This window comes from Felis catus, chromosome A3, assembly GCF_018350175.1.
Source record: "Felis catus isolate Fca126 chromosome A3, F.catus_Fca126_mat1.0, whole genome shotgun sequence".
Taxonomy (NCBI): Eukaryota; Metazoa; Chordata; class Mammalia; order Carnivora; family Felidae; genus Felis; species Felis catus.
In genome coordinates, this window is record NC_058370.1 from 77173315 (window position 1) to 77191223 (window position 17909).

The 17909-nt window shown below is 37.4% G+C and overlaps 1 long non-coding RNA gene across 2 annotated transcripts in view; it reads left to right on the forward strand.

The window, feature by feature from the left end:
• Nucleotides 1–17909, forward strand: part of LOC109498181 — a 499178-nt gene that overhangs the window by 386466 nt on the left and 94803 nt on the right. Inside the window, exon 10 of one of the 2 annotated variants that reach the window (XR_006595591.1) lies at nucleotides 11417–11421. The exons of the other annotated variant lie outside the window; for it this stretch is intronic. This is a non-coding gene — a long non-coding RNA (uncharacterized LOC109498181). The remainder of the gene's footprint in view (nucleotides 1–11416; nucleotides 11422–17909) is intronic. 2 annotated transcript variants of the gene reach the window in all.

The window sequence follows — 17909 nt, forward strand, 5'->3', positions numbered from 1 at the left end:
TCGATTTAAGTAAATACATACAGAAGTATATGTGTGTACTAGAATGCTGTATTTCAAGGCGGCTGTAGATCGAGTATAAAATATGGTCTATTATATTGTGAAAGTAAAAAATAAATAAATAAAAAAGCTTGACTTGATCTAAACAGAAACTGTAATATTCTAAAAGTTTTTTACAAGCTAAGAAATGTATCTATGTAGACCTTGAACCTTGATTTGGACCTGTGTATTTAAGGATGAAATTTTAAGAGATGTGAATTTCACCAGATGTATGTTTTCAAGCAATCACTTGTTGGAAACAGTACACTTCTCTTTCCAAAATATTTTGCTTTAGCTCTAACATTTAGCTTAAAAAATTAATTGCAATAGAAAATTGAAAATACCGTATCTGTTATTTCCAAAGTTGGGATAGGGCAAAACACCAAATTCATAATGCAATAAAAATATTATTTGAGAAATTTTATTATGTCCCTTTAAAAGGCTATAAATGTTTTAGCTTTCATTTGATGTTTTTAAATACAATCCTTCACTTAATGTGTGTGTGTGTGTGTGTGTGTGTGTGTGTGTGTGTGTGTTTGGTTATGTATTTTCCAACAGAATTAATAAAGTCAAGGTGCTAAAACAAGGCCAGTGCTTGTTCCATAGAATTGTTTCTGGAACAAAGCAAATAAATAATTATACTTTATTACAAGTAGCAAAATTTAACTTGATTATCTGAAGACTAATTATGTTAACTTCTATGACTTAAAGTGCAGTTTTTCCCCCATTCCACTAATTAAAGGGATATTAATATCAGTTGTATTTTAATCCTTGAGAGTCAGAATTGATAACGTACGATCACTGCCCACAATTTAACACAAGCCAAAATGATGGTAAAAGAGACCTAACAGTATACAGTTGTCAAAATGTACCTGCAGGCTCTCAGAGGAATATTAGAACAATTGACGGCAGGTGAAATAAAAGAAGTCTCAGACTTCTGAGTTCAGGAGGATTCAGCAGAATTTCCTACAGTGTCACTTGGGTGTTTAAAGCCCTAACATATTACATGAATGCTTCCTGCAATTAGAATAGCAACTACAGGTGGAACAGATTCAAAACTGCTTACCAAGTTGTTTGTATCTATTTCCCATGGGTTTCCTGAGGCCACAGAGACAAGGAAACGGTCTGAGTTTTCTTTTCAAAACTAACGCACATTAGTGGTGGCACCTTATTGGGAACCCCATGTCATTCCCTTAAAATCATAGACAGGCCACCCAATTAAAATTGTACTTTGTGGGGCGCCTGGGTAGCTCAGTCGGTTGAGTGTCCGACTTTGGTTCAGGTCATGGTCTCACAGCTTGTGAGTTCGAGCCCCTTGTCGGCCTCTATGCTGACAGCTCAGAGCCTGGAGCCTGCTTCGGATTCTGTGTCTCCCTGTCTCTCTGCCCCTAACCCACTCACATTCTGTCTCTGTCTCTCTCAAAGATAAATAAACATTAAAAAAAAAAAAAGAATTGTACTTTGTGGAAACCAAAGCAGCCCAGCCCAGGTGCTCCAAGGTACACTCATAGGGGCTGAAGACCTGCTTACACTGAACCACGCAATGCCTGCCTTGACCCCCTGCAAAGAAACACATCTTTTGCATATATGCTCTGTAGCAACCAGTGCTCTGCCAAGGAAAACTGCTATTTTAAATGGAGGCGCTTTCTGTATCAGCAGGAAGAATTTATGCCCAGCCAGTAAGGAGGCAGAGAGAAGCTTTTGTTGTCTGTCACATGTTAGTGCAGGGAAGTGCTCTGCCCTGAAGGTGCCAGGTGAAGAGAATTGCCAAGTAAAGAAAATTTATTGAATGTGTTTCCAAAAAGGAAGCATAATCTGACATTTTTTTAAGGATCTCAGAAAAATAACTTTCCTGTTTTTTTTTTTAACTTTCCTCAGTTCTAATACAAAGAATGCAAATGCAAAAATACCTGCCCTGTCTTAGAGTGCTTTGATATAGCTTTTTCTATTTAATCATGTTTTCATTTGTAATTATTTTCTATGCTTCTATTCATATGTCTGCCTGTATCACACCTCTAGATGTTGAATTTATTAATGTTTCCCCTCTCTAGTGCTCTCCCTCCCCAGGAACCGCATTATTTGGGGTCCGCCTGATACTTCCCCTACCACGTCTCACTTTGGGGTAGCCAAAGTTCTAGACTTTTCAACCTCGGAATGGAGGTAAAGGATCAAACTTCCTTTTGAAAGCCTAGAGCAGTCTGAAATCTACTTCAAGCTTGAGGTTGTGCTCTGGCTTTGGAAAGCAAGTTAAGAGCCTTTAGGCTTTTCACACCTTCCGTCCCGCCCCCCTAACTCTAAGCCCCGCCCTCATTTCCTGCTACCACCAACTTTCCCACAGTTGTCCTCAGGGTTTCTTCGTTTGCTCAGATGTTCTTAGGACTAACATGAAGGTGGTCACATTTGCCTACTCCAGGATTTTGGAAAACAGGCTAGACCAAAAAGACAAACAACAAAAACAACAGAACAAAAACACCAAGTGGATGAATCCGAATAACATGAAGGCACCTAATTTCAGATTGTATCGGAATGTCGCTCGGCCCTTTCTCTCTCTCTCTCTGTCTTTACAAAGCAACCTCAACTCCCGTACTCTGTTCCAACTTGGTCGGCGACCGACGAAGTGAAAGGTTCCACCTCTGAGCAGGTAAAATATGTTTGTTAGAGAAGGACTGCTCCGCGCGGTTAAGAATGACAACAATTAGCACATGCTACTCATTAACAAACGGAGATTAGAGCAGCCGAAATGGCAAGCTGCCATCAGTGTGATAGTTACGGGGCAGTTTAATTTCTAACGAATGTGAGCGCTGGATCAGTAACAATATTCGACAAAATGCCGCCTGCATTCTCTTATGGCTTTCATTACCAAATTGAAAATCTGTGTAGATTTCTGAAAATTACTTTTAAATGTAGCCAATCTCCTAGACTGCAAGGCTTGATTTGCTGGTGAGGGAGCCCTGCTGTGAGATTTTAATGAAAGATCATAGTGGCCCTCCAAGGCCGGCAAAGAGCTATAGGCCCTGGAAGACCCGAAATAATCTGTTTTACTTTTAATGGCAGCCATTTTATATTCATTAAGATCAAAATGCAGTTTTGCAGGCAAATTGCAAAGCTGTTCCACTCACAGCTTGAGAACCTGGAGGCCCTACAGCTTTTTATCTTGTTCATAAGCAAATATGCAGTTAATATCTTTTAATATGCTTTGATGCTTGGTACCTTATGGGTACATTGTACCGGAGGTTAGAGGACTGCATGTTTCCTTGGCACAGTCAGCCACCAACCAAAGCGGTAGTCCTTTTATTTCCATAATGGCAGAAGAAATGAGTCTCTTTCTCTCTTTTTATCCCCCACCCCGTTTTTTTTTTTTTTTTTCATATGAGCTCAGCTCAAATAAATTGTAAAGCACTGTATAGTGTACATTCAGGGTCTCAGAGAAGGCGCAGTTTTTCACTGGGATCCATCTGTTGGTGGTTCATATTATTTAAATTTATACAGTCACATTATTTAAATGTAAACAGCCAAATAAGATAGGATCAAATCATTGGCATCTGGAAACTGTGCTCTCATCCTCTTTGATTGTGAGGTTGTCTGCATTAATAATGGAGTTCTAAAGACTGTGATTCCACCTGATATACTGTATGACCTTAACAGTTGTGATTTTATCAGGGTTTCACTGTAGTAGAAAATGAAGGTATTTTGCAGCTCATTTCCAGCAAAGCTAGTTTGCATTATCCTCCGTCCAGAGCAGGCCTGACTGTTTTGTGGGTTATAAAATATCAACCCCCCTCCCCACTGTCCCCTTTCTGTTTTGCAGCTATACTTCCGGTCTAGTACCATGTTGGAGATTAAATTCCATCAGATTTCTTGTAGCATGTAAATGGTACTGTGGTAAATGATTAGGTAGGTGGAAGGAAGGAAGGAAGGAAGGAAGGAAGGAAGGAAGGAAGGAAGGAAGGAAGGAAGGGGGAGGGAGAGAGGGAGTAAGGGGGAAGGCATTTAGTTTTATGAGGTACAAATCTTGGCCTCTCCCCAGCATAGCATCTATGTCCTCTAATTCAGCAACTTCTGTCTCATCTCTAAGACAAGAAATAAGGTCGGTGCAAGTGGATCTTATTACTCAACCCATTACTCCATCTTAATACCGCCTTAAGCAATCTGCCATTGTTAGAAATAATTGTCCCAAATCACAGAACTATTCAGTTGTTGTAAAAGCAAAATTCAGGGGGTAATTTGGGATAGGAAACAGGACCAGCTATGTCTATTTCAATCTATTGCCTGAAGATTTGGAGGCTAAGACACAACTTTTGCTTTTTTACCCAAATGATTTTGGCTTTTGAATGCACTCAAGGTGTCAGGGTGTTAGAACTAGGGTGGGGGGAGGAGAACTGGAGCTTTTCTGTAGGTGGGAGCAAAAAGATGTTGTGCATCCCTTTTTGACTTTCTAGCCATCTCAAAGAGCACTATGGAGCCAGCTGCTTGAAGGATGAGAGTCAGCTTTTCTTTGCAAGTAAATGCAATATTGAGGTGTCTCCAAAAAATAATGTGTATTAAGACAGCTCCACAGAAAGGCCAGCTTTTGTATCCTCTGGCCCGCCCAACCTTTGTACTTAACCATACCCCACAGGCATATTATAATATTGGATGACACGTTTACAAGTCCTAACATTTTACTCTGTGCAACTGCACAGCTTCTTTGCAGGGCCCACGAACTCAGGCTATAACTGTCTGATGAGGGAATTTGATAACCCACTCTCTTTGGGTCTCAGGGCAAGGTGAAGGTGTTTGGCCTGCCAAGGCACAATTTAATGGGCTTCTGAAAACACTCAAAAGGCAGACATAAATGTGTGGATGGGCAGCCAGCCAGGGTGACCTGGGGATGGGGCCCGTTGATTTTAAGCAGGGTGAGGTCGGGAAAGAATGTTTCAGGCCAGAGCTGGCTGGGGGAGCTGGAGGGGCTCTCTTGAAGCCTGAAGGTTGACTGTAAAGGATTTACAGAGCTTGAACCTGACTCTGTAACTTAAGAGCTAAAGCATTCCCACCTGTCCAACTTTAAAAGGGAAATGGAAAATGTAAAGAACATATAATTAATTTCAATTACAAGCCTCACATATCTCAGGCCAGATAGGCACTATCTTCATTTCCTGTCAGCTCGATGGGCTCCAATACAAAAGTCACGTAAATTAAATTAAATTAAAACATAAAACTCTCTCTCACATATCTGTTTTCTATTCTTAATGCCTTTTGACATTTAGTCTTTGATATGGCTACTTTTTTTTTTTTTCTGTACAACGTATATACCTCAGATGTCGATTTCCCATCAGTCTTTTCCCTTTATATTGTATCATCCAGCATCATGGGACAATTAATTCATCAAGAATCTTTGAGAAGATGATCAGAGAGGGAAGGGGAATGCACTTACACATGAAAAGTTTTACCCAATGTCTGTTTGCTACTTGGTTTCAAAATTGCCCTGTTCCATATTGCAGTCGTTTGTGATTGCCCGACTTTGGGTGTTTAAAAAAGTAATATGGAAGTTTTTTTCCAGGATCAATAACCTAGTTTTCTTTGGGCCCACAGTTGTTTTCCTTTTTGTTTTTTCCTCCAAAGACATTGCAACGTGTGTTGTGCGGTGTCACTGGCCACAAAGGGGTCACTCTCTCACAGAAGCTGGGTTCCCATTTTGATTCGGTGCAAGGGAGAAAGTAATATTGCACACTATTTTCACATAGCCACAGAATCAGCAGTGGTGTTACATCACTACGAGTTGAGCTCCGTGTAGATTCCTAAAAAGGAGATGCGTGTGGGGAGGGTGGCGGCTGTGAGGAATAATAACATCACCCTCAGTGAGATGCTGTCAGGGAAACTGGGAGAGAAAACAATCTTCATTGAAGCTTTTTGCTATTTGAATTTCCTTCAGCTGCCTATTATCCATCCAAATATTAGAATCCATACATAATAGGGTTTCTCGGCTCCTACGTGGTATTATATTTAAGTGCGCAAAAAGGAAGTTGTATCTTGCAAATTCCTCCAAAAAGGTTATCAAAATTGCCCCGAAGGGTTGACATAGTCCTGACAGGGATTGTTTTGAAGGATGATGCTATTATTTTTCATTGGTCATTCCACAAAAGTATTAGGAGGGAAGAAAAATTCGACACCTGTCCCTCGGATCTTATTTAGCAAAAAAATAAATAAATAAATAAATAAATACAACAAGATTTCACTTTAACAGGGTCTTTCAGGCAGAAAAATACAGCAGTAACATGTGTAAAGAAAATTTCAATATGTTTTGACAATAGTGTAATCTAGAGGAAGTGTTATCCCCCTTGTGGAGGTCATCATTCTTAATACAGTGTGTGTCATCAATTCTCAGGACAACAGAGAAAATGATCTAGTCAATACATATGAAACAGAAATCATGCATAAACATGCTGCCTTACTATAAAGTGGGTGACACCACTGAAAATTGGATAGCAGGCCTGGATGCAATTTTCCATAACTTTTTATTATTCATAAGATCGTGTGATCTAATAAGCCACACCTCAAATTACTGTCCATTGAAGGTGTTCTTGAGTGATAGATTTTGACAAACCAGACAGAGGATATATTATGATTAAGATCAGATGCTGGTAGTGCTGGACTTCACGCAGCTGACTGTTTTCAGCTGTCTTCCATCAATTCTACATCTCCCCCCTTAGAAAAATGAAGAAGCATGAATCCATGGGCTATGAATGCATAAGAGAAGAAATCTACTAACTGATTATTCAGTAGGTCTGATCTCAAGTGTCTCTCCATTTAACTTTGATTGGGGGGGGGGTTGATTTGAGAAAGAACAATGAATAGGAGGGACAGAATATTTGAGTTGAAAGAGACAAATATCTGAATCTGTTATCTAAGTATTTGTTAAAATACATAGAACTTTAAAGGGGCAGAAACCTCATATATTTAAGTAACTAAAAAGGAAGAAAAGGCACTACTACCACTACCAGCAGAAGCTCAGCACAGCCAAGGCAACCCAAGCTTTCACCTAATCACTTTTTGTTAAAATTAATGGAGGGTTTCTAATTAAGCAGAGTGCCTCTGCAAAAGGCTTTTAAAAGCTCGCTTTTTCCTCTTTCTATTCCTTCCTTCCTTCCTTCCTTCCTTCCTTCCTTCCTTCCTTCCTTCCTTCCTTCCTTCCCTCCCACCCTCCCTTCCTCCCTTCCATTCTCTCTTTTTCTTTTTTATCCTGTTAAATAACTCTTCTGGTCTAGGTCTACGAAAAGGACTCTGCCCCTTTAATTCATCAAATGCAGAAAAACTGGCGTAGCCAGTATCTACAAGCCACATTCCAAAGGGAGATGTTTTCAATTCACTCATTATAGAAAGGTCAGTCAGGTTCAAGTTCAATGTCATGGAAAAGAAGTACTCTCTACAAGGAGTACCACCCACACATGAAAAAGTGGAGGGAGAATTAGATGAACTATGTAACCTAATTTTTTGGGCAAATACAAGAAAATTAGCCCTGTGTGCTATTTGAATTTAAAACCACATATTAACAATTCAGCTCTAGAAGGTGACAGCAACCACAACAAAGTAAACACGCTCTCCAAACCACTCGGCCGTAATGATGTTATTAGTATGCATGTTGCTGAGCCCAGATGTAGCCTTTAACAGCCCAAGCCCTTCCAGTGCTTTTTGTTCTAATGGCTTCAGACTCTTTTTCAAAATGGGACACTCAGAGCCCACCAGGACTAGAGGACAGGATCAGGAGATAATTCACGCTGGCAAATGGAACATGACCGCCGCGTCCATCCTCACCACATCCCGTTGTCTGCCGTGATAATAAATGATATCTGCTGGAAGACAACAAAGCACCTGTGAAGAATTGTAGGTTAAGTGGAATGGAGCCTCTGTTGGGGCTGAGCTCCGAGAAGTTGTTCCTTTAGGTTGACGGCAAAGCAGTTGCCTGTAGACGGGAGGAGGAGGCCCCACTAGCGACCTCTCCTCTTAGGAGTTCTCCCCGGAGTGAATTTCCCCATTGTGAAAAGGATGGGCTGGTTTTCACTTACATGTGCTTGAATAGAAAAATTGTATATAGTGCCTCAATAGCCTACACGTATTCAAACCAACTGCCCAATTCATCTGTAAGAGCCTTAATCTTTATGTTAATTTTTGCGTAGCTGCTGTGAGAGCCTTTGAAATGTACAAAAATATGCACAGCAACTCTGACGTTCAGAACACAGAACCTTTGGAAACCACACCAAAACACAAAGTGTCTTGGCTTAATCTGTTCCTTGCTACAGTTGAAGTCAACCCTCTTGTGCCATTGTGTTCAATCTCTTCCTTGCGAATAGTGCTCTCTCTTTTTTTTTTTCATTTTTATTACTGTAGATCTCCAGAAATAGGAGTTAGTGCTGTTTTCCTTTTTGAATCAGAAGTAGGTAAACACCAGCAAAGCTGAGGGTGTACAGTGTGATTTAGTGTAGGTTAACATAGTGCAGAGGGTATTTTGCAATAAAATTTTAAATTAGGGGGAATATATTTACTGCCTGTCGTGTGTGTGGCTTATGAACTATAGGTTTGATATTTGGCAGAATGTGTAAGAACTGATAATTAGGTATGCGTGTGTAGGTAGTGACATTTGTTTAAAACAAAGTACTGTAAAACTGAATTCATTTATGCCTCTTACTTTGTTCAGCCTCTCATAGACAAGTAATAAAATATACCAATAATATCTCACTTTACAATAAGCTTTAATTATGGAGACACCTGATAAAATGCAGATGAACTATCTGTTCAAGAGCTGTGTGGATTCTAGTAAATAGAATTGGTATAGTGTGTGTGTGTAAGAGAGAGAGAGGGGGACAGAGACAGAGACCAAGATAGACAGAGGCAGAGAGAAACTATACATAATAGTAAAGATATTTTGAAGGTGCTTTTTTTTTTAATTTGTAAATTTTTATCGGCTGAAATTATATTTAACAAATTAGAAAAGGCTCTCGTGTAATTTGTCTTCACTTTATGTATCGAAATACTAAAGGAAGCAGTGCCACAGAACCAAATAAGAGCATTTGATGATTGCCTGTTACTTTTTATATTGCCATTCAAAAACATTAAGCTTTTCTTTTTGTTTGGCAAAATAATCTTAATTTAAATACTAGAAGCATGAGTGAATAACCATTTTAATAAGTCCCAAATGATGTAGAGTGTTTAGAAACCTTTGTCACTTTTTTCCTATGGGCAAAATCTGATCACTGACCAATTATGCCAGAAATTCCAACTGAAATCAAATGGACGTATTTTCCAGGTTAAAAGTAACCCAGAGAAGCCTGAACCAAGGCCCTTTATGGTGCAAGGTTACTGTCAGAGCAACTCTGATAATTTCTGGTTTGTTTTTTGTCTCCTTATTTCTGCTGTATCCCTCAGCAGAGGTTTATTACAATAAACTTGGATACTAAATGAGGCTTTATTAATTAGGGATGGGCAGAAAACCAGCTGTGACATAGTGACCCCGGGTGGGAAGCCAAACCAGAGTAATTAAGACATAACATGGTAATGGGAACAAATAATGAATACACTCAGTGACCTGATGCCAAGCGGTGCCCCCTCTCCAGGCCTGTTTTTTTTCTCTCTTTTACTTTTTTTTTTCCCTTTAAACTGATAGTCCCCTTGAATTGCCTTCTTATTATACTTTGATACAGACGGCATCCAAAGTAGTAAAAGTTGAGGAAGATATGGACTAGTGTTGGAGAAACTGTGAGGTTTATGTGATACTATTCTTATTTTCAGGGACCAGAGATTGATGCTCCTTTATTTTTTATCACACAGCATTTCTCTTACAAGGAGAAAAGCCAGTTGAATAAGACTCGGGTCCAAGCATGCACGTCTCCCCACCCAGTCATGATCTACAGTATCTCCTGGGTTTCTTTCTGTGATGCTAACTCCCCTCTGATGCTGAGTGAGTGAATGAATGAATGAATAAGAATTCGGAAGAAGTCAGTGGCATTCCCCAAGGTCGCAGGAAATGAGGAAGTCTCATATGGCTCTCTATGTCAGGTTCTTGCTGCCCAATCAGGAGACTGTGATAAGGTGGTCCTCAAGGAGTCCACATCAAATATCCATAGACTTAGAACCACAAAGAAGCTATCAAAAGAGCATGCCCACAGTTTTAAAATGGTTCACAAAGTTTCCAGGTGGATGAATACCTGACCCAATCATACGTTTTCTTCAGTGTACTTTGGGTTTGGATCAAGAGTGAATCTGCCACAAGACAAGAGCTTTATTTTTAACTTTTAAAAACCTCCATAAATGCTATGGCTGTCAAATATTTTTAGTGATTCTTGTTCACTTCCTGTTAAAATCTCATTGTTTGGTACCTTCGCAGATCTTGAAGTTAAATAGCATCTATGCTCAAATAACTCCAAGTCTGACACAGAGTAGGTGCTTAATATAAGCGTATTAACTAATTATCTAGGCATGTAAAGTGGCAAATAAAGGAGTCCACTAAAATTGCTTGTGTTGGTACATAGCACAAGCAAATAAACCATCAACATTCCTGTAATGGATATTAAGACATTTTCCTTTTTATTTTCTGAACTTTTAAGGCTAATTGCTTCAAGTTTGTTTGTTTATACATATCAATATAGCTAAAAAATATTCGTGATACATGGTATAACCTAAAAGATTTTCTTGTCCCAACTTAAAATCATTTGTACCTTAGTTCATTCTTTGTTTGACACAAAATCTTCACCTAGTTTTCAAATAATAAAGTATTACTAAATAAGATCTTCCCTAACATTAACAGAAAAAAAGAGTTATGAATATGTCAATTACAGCTCTCTTAAGTTATCCATTAGCTCCACTTCGGGTGTAAAGGCTTTTCTTTTTTCTATAAAAACTGCCTAACACTTGTGAGAGAGCCATAGATGGTATTCTCGATAATGTGGCCTTGTGTCGTGAAAGCATTGGCATTTCTTTTGCCTTCTGTGAATCATATCATAGCTGGCATACTGAATTAATCAATAGAAATATTCTGTATCTATTAACAATTTACTGTTAGGAGATAAAAGTCCTAGAAAAGTGAAAGAAAGAATTGCCCCCATTTAATTTTAAAGCAGCTCTACGTGGACCTTAGCACATTGAGCAAAGAAGATATATTACAGGACCACTGACTTCATGCTTTTATATATTTTTTTAAATGAGATGAGTTTGAATAAATAGGTAAATAAGATAGTTGTAATGGAACCTAACATTTTCTTTCTTTAGACCTGTTTTAGTATGATATTCAAATGAGTGACTTCAGGAAAGTCGTAAGAATGTTCTCTATATTTGTAGCCCTGACCTATGTATATTATTAATGTAATATAATGCACTAATGTAATATAAAAGAAGGACCTCTGTCTTATAGAGAGAGTATTTGCATTTATTTTTTTTTAATAGGGCAAACATTCATGCATCCAGATGGTATGGATGTGGGGAATGGATATGGGAAACTTGCTCCTATTTAACCAAATAGAATTTCTTAGCCAGCCTGAAAAAAAATGCTTTATGATACCCTCCCCCCCCCACCCCTCCTTTCAATTCCTCCTGTTTGGGTGGGTTTTATTTAAAAGTCAAGCTCAGGAAATTCAGAGCTTTGAGAAATAGTTTCCACATCCTTTGAGTAAGTTTAGAAAATTTCTCTTTTTGGTTTTAAAGGTAAAAAACAAACAAGCAAACAAACAAAAAAACAACATCTCCATAAATAGGAAAGAGGTCCTTGGGCTAAGTCAGTCTTTATCCACTGCTTAGCTGGAAACATAATCAAATACAGAAATTTGGAAAGATAAAAGTACAATTTCCCCCATCAACCCACTGTTAACATCGTAAAGGACCTGTGCATCAAGCACGTAAAGATTGTACCCCAGAGCATGTCCCAGGTAACTTGAAATAAAGGCAGTTGCTTCTGCAGTCTCAGAAGACAGGCAGATGCTCTTTTCTTTGGAAGATATTAATGCTGATGCAGTAAACATTTCCAGAGAAGCTTTCCCAGAGTGGAGTCCTTTGCTTTTCCCCCATTCATCCTCCTCCCTGTTCTTTGAGCTTGAAAAGAAGAGAACTGACAGCATATAAAAAAATAGTGGATGGAAGATGGACAGAAATCAGAAAGAAGGGAAGTGATTAGAGATGGACCCAGAAAACCATCCTCTTCCCTGACAACTGCCTCGTGAAGGCGGAGGAAAAAAATAATTCCTAGAAACATCATTTATAAACTGGTGTCCTCACTCATCATTTTCTGTATTTTCCAGCTTCTCTAAAAATGTGCTACATTTTTAATTAAATAGGATTTTTAGTTTTTTAAAAGTAAATGGTCTTCCAAGACATTCACATTTAGTCCATGTGAAAGAATAGTATAGTTGGAAAGAAACTAAAGATTATTTGGCACAACATCTTCAAGGGATTTGGGAAAAAAACTATTCTGACTCCAGGTTTTGAGCATTTTCATCTATCTATCTATCTGTCATCTACATAAATACATATACATGTGTAAATACACATATATGTAATTCTCCTGTGTGTATGTGTGAAAATATTAAGAATTATAATGCATGCTAAGCTCTTTATCCCCAGTGATTGTGTAGAGGACAGTGGTGTGCAGATAGCAGATATTATATTTGCCTCATTCTAGATCCACTGCCCACCATTTTCCACCCATTTGTTTTCAACGGTTCCCTTGGCTTCTGGTTTCCAGTTGGGTTTAGATAATAAAAGCATGGGCAGTACATTCACAGGACAGGAGGGGAGTAAGTGGAAGTACTTATTCTCCCACTCCTTTATTACTAGGCCACAAGTTGTCAATGGCTACAAAAATAATATAGTATAATCCATTGAATCATTCATTTAACAAATATTTATTGAGGTCCAAACTGCTGTTGGTATTGGGGCCCAACAGCCACCAAAGGCATGAGATACCTGCTCACACATAATTTATGTGACAAGTGTCTGTTTTGATTGTTTTCATTTTTAGTCATGAGATATTTGAAGTATGTGGTGATCCACCTTTTGGTGAGAAGCCTTTTTTTTTTTTTTTTTTTAAGAAGTGGAGAAAAATATCAAAGCAATCCTTGTAAATTCTGGTAGTCATTTGACATGTTCCTGGCAAATAGGTTTTATATACCAGGGAAATTGTTGAGTGAAAAAGGAAAGTAAAATGAATCTTAATTACTTTTCAAAGGGTATTTGAGCTGCGATGATACCAAATGAATTAATGAAATATTAAAGATGGGTGTGTAAGCAGGAAGACCCTGTTTCTTACCAGGCATACCCTAAAGTGTGCCAAGCATATGCATGAAACCAGGCTGTAAGATTAATTAAAAACTGCAGATGATCTTTGCTTAACACTTGCAGGTTGTCTTGATGTAGGAAGGAAATTCATCATTCATAGAGGAACTTATTTGAGTTATAGATTTGACAACTAAGACTGAACATACATAGTGATAAAACATCTGCTCAAGTCTAGTCAAAAGCTCAGTCAGTTTCGTGAAGAAATCAGTCAAGCCTGTTGCTCGGTGGCACGTAGACAAAAACCACCAACTGATCGACTGAGTTTTTCACTTTTGAATGGGTTGTTTGGCATCATGTAGACCCAGCCTATGATTATACTGCCATCTGTATTCTTTCTTACATCAGGCTTATTTCAGCCACAACTTATACATGCTGTTTTGAGAAGAACTAGTCAATATTTTGGTTTGTCTTTAGCTATAAGAGCGCCGTAGACAGTCTTGCGTGAACTTGGCTCTGCCTTGCTAATTCTCTGTCAGTTCTGGCAGCTATAGGAATTTAAGTTCATGGTGTAGATATTTGGATTCCCCTCAAAATAAAAATAAAATATGTAAAATAAAATCTCAAAATAGGCTGCTTGTCTTTAACAAAAATACCCAAATTCCTAGAAATGGCCAGCCATAGTCAATATGTATATATGTGAGAGTATAATTTTAATGTTAAAACAATACAAACAGAATAGAATATTTTGAAGTTAACAATTGCTCATGTTATCATAGTTTTCAAACTACATGAAGCAATTGAAAAAATCTTCCTTTACCAAATTCAACTGCACATAAAGCTTTTGAAACTGTAAGATACTTTGCGGTGGTGGTAGGATTGGAAATTGCGAAACGAATTAAAATATTACACATATTTATCCTCACTAGCACTTTAACAACTTATAATATTATAGCCACTGTAGTGATCAGTTATTTCTTCTAAGGGCATATGCTTAAAAAAAGAGAGAAAGGTTGAGCTTTGGAGGGCAACGAATCATCAAAGAGTTTTTGCATAATGATAAAATTGTTCTCTGGTTTTAACAGCTCAGAGCCATATTAAAACATGTCCCTCTGTAAGTATACCTGAATCAAAATCCCTTTTTTTGTTTGTTTTCTTTAGTAAAAGTTGAAGGAAGTGATAAGTCAAAGAAAATGAGGAGGCAATATGTGTTCTTCTTTAACAAAGGAGTAAATAGAGCAGATTCAGGTTTATGGATCCTGAAATTTATAAAATTTGGGTGACCTGGTTTTGAAAATATATGAAATTATAAATAAAAATCAAGTGAGAAAGTTAATGCTATTTAATTGAAAGGAATGTTATTTAATTAGTGTTACTTAAAATTAGAGGAAAAGGGTCTTTGGAAAAGGCATGTGCAAATGAGCGGCCCTAAATTTGAGGTACATTATTTTTACAATGTAGCCAATAATAGGACTGACAAAATATCCTAGAACAACAACAATGAAAAAATTACCTTGAATTTGAGCACAGGAAAATAATTTGTCATAAAGAATATGATTTATGATATATCTTACATTTAAATCTCTTTTGATTACCATAATTCATAAATAACACTTGTATGGGAGCAATCTTGGTTTCTTTTTTCCTTTATTCCAGTAAAATCTGAGTCATCTTACTCTTAATTTCATTACTTTATGAAACATGTCAGAATCACTCAGTAAAGACTCTTCAAACATTAGGAGTGGTGGGCATATTACCAGAAGAAATATGGTGGACCTAGAGGAGATGAAATGATAGTTGGAATTGAGAGGCCACAGATTTTGTCTCACATGTTATCAGCATCCTCACTTTACAGATAAGTGTAATAAAGCCCAGAGAGGAGAGCAACTTACCGAACTTCACATAAACCTTTCGTGGCAAAGGTGAGTTTAAAGGACACACCTGTGAACAGCCAATCCAGAGCCATACCCACTGCACCTGACTTCACATCAACCTCAGACCTCCCATTCCCTTCACTGTGTCAGCCAACCAACTTCATTGTTGTGGTCAATACCATTGCCATCTAGATTAGGATACTTGGAACTACCTAGTGAATTATAGTGCCTTCTCTCAGACTCATGTGGTATCAGTCCAATTTCAAGTGAGCCTTCCAAGAACATTATGGTGTTTACACACACTTGCTCTGACCCCTGGACACCTGTGGCAGCACTGCATCTTGCCAATTGTAAGTAATGCAGTTAACAGAAACTCAGATACATGATTCTCTACTTTTAAGATAGTTCTTCCAGTTAATTAGTTTATTCACTCAGACAGAGGTGATATGGGAATTCTTGACATTCTTTTTCTAGCAGTTTGAGAGAAATTAAGTCTTTCATGGTAACAACAAAAAATACTGATTTAAATGTGAATACATATTTTTAGGTATATCAGTTAAATGGCAAGAAAGTTCAGTAGTTCTCACCGGTCAGAAACTAAGTGAAAGAACCCAAGAGGCAAGTGAAACAGTTACTATAATTTGTGTTCCTAGGGCACTGATCAACCTAGGTGAACCTGAGTGTTCTCTTTACATCTTCATACGTTGCAGTGCTCACAAGGAAAGGATATGACATCTAAAAGGTAATCCTCTTTATAAATCTGAGACCCTAAAGAGCCACACTCTCAGTATAAGTAGAAATATTACGTTCCCCCAAGTGATCAGCAAGACGAATTCAACTAAACTTTGAATAAAGGAAAAACCTCTTCTTTGGGAATTCATATCACAAGCCAAGCTAAGTTTGCACATTACCAACTAAGTTTGCAAATGGAACCCACAATACTTTGATATGGGCAAATAAACTCAAACCATACCTTAATTAAAATGCTATTATATCACTGGTGCCCCCAGGTACCTGGCAGGAGCAAACACATATCATCTCTACAGGAACCTATTTCAATCCAAATCTCAGCAAATGTATATAAATAAAGTTTAAAGAATGAGAACTCAATATCAAAATTATAACACAAATAAAGCAGCAGAAAACATCAGCAAAAGAATCTGACCCCAAACTTTCATATATTGAAAACATCAAAATAATAATAATAATAGAGACTAAGTAGGTTTAGCATATTTAATAAATTAAAATAAGGGATAAAAATGAGCAAGATAGTAGAGTCTATTAAAAACTGACCAAGCAGGTATAAAATTAACCAAAGATATCAGTGAAAGAAAAATATAATAATTGAAATTAAAAACTCAATACTTGCCTCTAAAATTACATTAGACACAGATAAAAATAGAATTCATAAACTGGAAGACATATCTGAAGAAATTATCTGGATTGTAGTAAAGCAAGGCAAGGAAATGGGAAACATGACTGAGTTATTAACAGGCATGGAGGATAGAGTGAACACTCTAAAGCATATATATTTAGAAGTTTTGTTAAGAATAGAGAGAAGCAACATTTCAAGATAAAATGACTAATAGTTTTTCAGAACCAATGAAAACACCCATCCGTAGATTCATAAAATCCCAAGGAAAATGTTTTTGAAGTCTACATTTATCTACATCCATATGTAGATCTGTATCTATATATCTATATAGATGTATAGCTATATGTAAATATATAGCGCTAAAATTGAATATCACTGAGGACAAAGAAATGATCTTGAAATCAGATGGAAAAGATACATTGTCTAAGTAAATAGAATGACTAAATTAACACATTCTCATCAGTAGCAATGGAAGCCAGAGATAATAGAATACCTTCAGTGTACTGAGAGAAAATAACTATGAACCTAGAATTCCATATTCAACAAAGAGTGAAGGTGAAATAAAGACATTTCCATGTGGAAATTCTGAGATGCAAGAATGATGTTCTAAGAAAGTAATTAATATGTTGTTAAGACTAAGTAAACATTGACTATTGTGTTTGTAACAGAGAAAAATAATGGGGTGTCTGGTTGGCTCAGTCGGTTAAGCATCTGAGTCGATTTTGGCTCAGGTCGTGATTTTGCAGTTTGTGAGTTTGAGCACCCCCCCCCCCACACACACACAGGCTGTGCACTAATGGTGGAGAGCCTGCTTGGGATTCTCTCTCTCTCTTTCTCTCTCTCTCTCTCTCTCTCTCTCTGTCCCTCTCTCCCTCTCTGTCCCTCCACCACTCCACCACTCATGATCTTTCTCCCAAAATAAATAAATAAAATTAAAAAAGTAAAAGAGAAAAATAAGGTAAAATAAAAATCCCTATAGCAATAGTGCATAAAAAGAGAAGAAATTTTCAGAGTTAATACTGTCCTAACATTTGTTTAGAAGGAGAGTGAATTGATGATTAGCTTCAGAATTTGATAAGTTAGCATGCATGTTAAAATTCCCAGAGTTATTACTAAAAGAAATGAAGCACAGTAAGCAAAAAGGAAAAAAATCTAATGAGAAACCATATTCCATTCAAAAGAATAAAATAAAAGTAGTAAAAATGAACCTAGAGTAGGAGAGACAAATTTTTATCCCCAAAGAAGATAGAGGCAAGTTTAAATAATCAGAAATTCTAATAAATCTAAGTGGGTTAAATGACCCAGTGAAAAACAAATAGACATATATAACACATAAAAATACAAATAGGTTGAAAAAATGCAAATAGATTGAATAATAGGAAAAGGTATAC